The sequence below is a fragment of the Lycium barbarum genome, chromosome 7 (genome assembly GCF_019175385.1).
Source record: "Lycium barbarum isolate Lr01 chromosome 7, ASM1917538v2, whole genome shotgun sequence".
NCBI classification, from domain to species: domain Eukaryota; kingdom Viridiplantae; phylum Streptophyta; class Magnoliopsida; order Solanales; family Solanaceae; genus Lycium; species Lycium barbarum.
Window position 1 is genome coordinate 41,221,400 of NC_083343.1, and position 4,339 is coordinate 41,225,738.

The 4,339-nt window shown below is 42.8% G+C and overlaps 1 long non-coding RNA gene across 1 annotated transcript; it reads right to left on the reverse strand.

The window, feature by feature from the left end:
• Positions 1–1,144: 1,144 nt before the first annotated feature.
• LOC132603411 (uncharacterized) lies at positions 1,145–4,017 on the reverse strand. Its single transcript, XR_009568225.1, has 3 exons — positions 3,426–4,017; positions 2,475–2,540; positions 1,145–1,555 (listed from the first exon to the last, which is right to left on the reverse strand). It is a non-coding gene; the product is annotated as an uncharacterized LOC132603411 (long non-coding RNA).
• Positions 4,018–4,339: the final 322 nt, after the last annotated feature.

The following is a 4,339-nucleotide window of genomic DNA, read 5'->3' on the forward strand; positions in this document are numbered from 1 at the left end:
CCATCAATCAAATAGCGGTCTAACCCCATCACGTATCTGTGCATCCGATCGGCCATATCTGCTACTATGGCAGGTGCATACCGGGCCAAAGAATCAAACTCCATATTATACTCACAGACGCTCCGACCCCTCTGCTGCAGATGCAAAAATCGGTCAACCCGCGCTCGCCGTAACTCTGGGGGCAAAAAGTGGTGAGTGAAAGCAGTCACGAACTCGTCCCAAGTAGCTGGGGTAGCACCCTCACCCCTGGATAGCTCCCAGGACTCATACCAGTGAGCAGCAACATCCCGTAGTCTATGCGAAGCCAACTCAACAGACTCAGTCTCTGAAGCCCTGACCAAATCTAGTGAGCGCCGCATCCCCCGAATAAAGTCATGGGGGTCCTCGTCGGGCTTAGACCCGTAAAACTCTGGAGGGCCACATAATAGAAACTCTCGAACCCTCAGGCTGTCACGCCTATCGTCATCATCATCATCTCTCCGCCCGCGTCTGCGAGCCTGTCCCGCTACCAGAGTGGTCAATAACTGCACAGCCTCTCTCAGTGTCCTGTCCTCCGCCCCTTGCTGAGGAGCTGGAGGCGCGGGAGCTGAAGCCCCTGGAGCTAATGGTGAAGCTGCTCCAGACTCCTCTGACGATGAAGACGTAGCAGAGTCGGCTGGCCGGGATGTAATATCACGCATCATCTGAGCAAGGGTCCGAGTACCCTTCTGAGCCCGGCTGGTCTCTCCTACTACGCCCTTTTTCTTCTGGGCGGCCGTCGCCTTTTTCGGAGGCATCACTGAAAGAAAAACAACAACAGATCAAAACAGAATCATCCTAATAGCACAGTTCTATCGCACGATCTAAGATCAGAAGAAAAGACAACATCCTAAATGTCCTGTAGCCTCCTGTTTATAGATGTGGTGCACAACACACCGATAAACAAGACTCTACTAGACACGATCTGTGGACACTCCGAGGACAAACCGCTCTGATACCACTTCTGTCACGACCCAACCCCGTAGGCCGTGACTAGTGCCCGATCTGGGCACCCGAACCCATCTATTAAATATTATCTCAAATTCTATCAATTCATTCTAGTATATGGCGGAAGCCGACAAGGCTTTATTTCAAATTTAGGTAATTTCCAGAAAAATTTCGGCAGAGTTTCCTTTGTTTTACGGACTATCCAATATACCCTGCACGCAGAAAATACCAACGAAAGCCACACAGGGCTAACCAAGCAATATATAAACATATGCGGACCGGCCGCCTCGGCGTATAGGGTCGCCCAAACAACATATGCGGACCGGCCGCCTCGGCGTATGGGATCGCCCAAACGACATGTACATACATTCATACAGAAAGACCCTAACCCACAAACATGTCCACAGACCTCTAAACAGACCGACAGAATCATATGACGGGACAGGGCCCCGCCGTACCCATGAACGAATATATACAAATGCACTAATAAATATATATACCAAAAGTATAAGCTCCGGAAAGAGAGGAGCACTCCGAATAGCAGAAAGGGTGTCCTAAACAGGTGGATCACCAGGCTGTGCGTCTGTACCTGCGGGCATGAAACGCAGCCCCCGGAGAAGGGGGTCAGTACGAAATATGTACTGAGTATGCAAAGCAGAAGGTACAGAAATAAATCTGAATAATAATCGAATCAGATATATAGAAAATAATACATATCAAAATGTTTATTCCCAAAGTATAAATTATGCATAGGGCACTGGAAAATGTGGTCGCCCGCCTGTCGATGGCGCCACAACACAGCATAACACCAGAAAGTTTCAAATCTCCGAATCCCCGTCACACATCACAACACAGCATAACGCCAAACACAGCATAACGCCAAACATAAGTGGAACCCGGCCCTCGAGCAAGGAGCACGGTGAACCATAAACACAGCATAACACCGGAATATATCAAAAAGCGCACGACAACAGAACCGGCCCGGGAACCGGCGAACGATATCATAGTAGGCACGAGCGGAGTAGTGAGGAATCATATGCATAAAATCATTATTATAAATCCGAAGGATAAGTAAAATAGTCATATTTGAAATCGGAATAATAATTATCACTTTTTGATTCAAAGTTATCGAATTTACATAAAGGGCGTCGCGGGACCCACGGACGAGTATAGACCCGAACTGAGTCCGCCTATGAAAAACATACCCATTATACATCAAGCAAACTCCTATAAAAATTATTGGAGCGATCCGAGCCTCTATGCGAAAAATATGGCATTCAGAGATTACAAAATTCCTTAAAGCGAACATTTTCTATGCGAATTTCGGAAAGCGATTACTTCAAATACATCATGGTTCATATTTCATAAAAACATACATAAGAGTGCCAAAGAATATATATATATGGATCATAACATGCTCGGATCTCGAATTTGGAATTCCCTTAAAGCTCCAATCTAGCCTATGTGAAACTAAGGCATGCCAAAAGAAGGAAGGTTGCTTTACATACCTCAAACGCTCTCCAATATGATCCAACTCAAGCTAAGTCCAAACTATGATTCGGGCTGCCCAAGGTCTACAAACAAGCCATAAAATGCCAAACATTAGCTAAAGACTTTTTGGGCATTAAATTCCAATTTCGCCCTTAATTCTACAGAAATCCGGGCAGCATTTCCCCTGCAAATAGGCTACCCCGAGAATTTAACTCGCTCAAAATCAACAACAACAACCACAATAACCAACCTAGTAACATTGACAACCAATCCGAAAAGCAAAATAATAATGGTAGCTCTCTTTTATGCCATTTGACAACTTCCCAATTATTCAATTCCATGGCTTACTTTAAAGCCACAATATCGTTCGTACATTTGATTATTAACCCAAACCCATACTAACAACATTCAAGGGCATTCTAAGCAATTCATACCACATTTCCAACAACCCGATTTTTTTTTTCCAAGCTGGCCGAAAACAGCCCCAACCGAGACAGCCCTTTAAAATTTTTTTTCTTCATTTCCAAATCATGGTTTGTATCCTCAAATTACATTCTAACAATGCTATCTCATCAATATACCAATTACAATAAATATACAATAACCTCCAAAAAACAGTCCGCACATTAACAACATCATTTTGAGTCAACAAACATTCATTTCCAACATAAGATTCATAGCGACGGCGATTAAAACATTAAGCGACGTTCATTCGTTCATCGTCATATAATGTGACCCATTTCAATCAACACTATATATACACATATATGGAGGATTCTCAATTGTTCTTCACCTTACAATGATCCCAATCAACTAACTAAACATTAATTCATAATTTCAATCACAACACAACAACACCCATCACACGACCCACTCCCAATCATACTATATTTCATGATTTCCAACCACTATAAGATACTACAACATGAATATAACCTTCATAACACAAAAACATAATGAATGCTTACCTTCCTTCTTCACTTCCTTCAATAGTTAGGGTTTGCAATTGGGCACAACTAGTGGTTGGATGACCCAAACAACTCTTCCACGTTACTTAGGGACTTCTAAATAGTTGATTTATACCAAGGAAATAATTTTGGGGTGGCTTGATTTGGATTTGGTTTTTCTTGGTTTGTAGCCGAGAGGGGTGTTGAAGGTGGTCTTCAACTCCTTGATTTTTTTTTCTAAGTCTTGCAATGGGGAAAAGATGACTACTTGGTCATACTTTAGGCTCATATAGTTGTTGTCCAAGTGTCCTTGGCCCACACATGGAGTGGACCAATTAAAATTGGCCACATAATGTGTGGGACCAATTCCCATTTACATGGCCACCAAGGAATTTATTTTTTTATTTTTTATTTTTTTGCACAACATTTTAATTCCAATTTATGAATTGTGGTCCCAAATTTTTCCTAAGTGTTCAATGCCAACAATTCCATATATAACTTATGCCTCGAAATAAAATCAAAGGTCAAAAGTCCCGACTTCGAATCCCGGAATAGTCTTGGCTCTAAATTATCATAATTAATCCGGGTTGTCCCAATGTATAAAAATACGGGGCGTAACATGATATATTCTTTTGTGTATATATTCGAGCATGTCGGGGTCATGTCCCGTCCTTATGTTCAGTTCTCCAGTTAGAGGCTCGTAGATACATATTTGTGGGTAGTGGGTGTCTTATGATCACCCCAGTGTATATTGTTGTATATCATTTCGCCACTATGAGGGCTTATGTGTGTGTGTGTGTTTGTGTATATATATATACTTGTATTGCCTTGGTGATTATATGTGTACGGGTTGGGTATGATGTTTAGCATGATGAGTGGTGCTCGGTAGTCAGCTCCGGGTACCCGTCATGACCCATTGGTTGGGTCGTGACAAA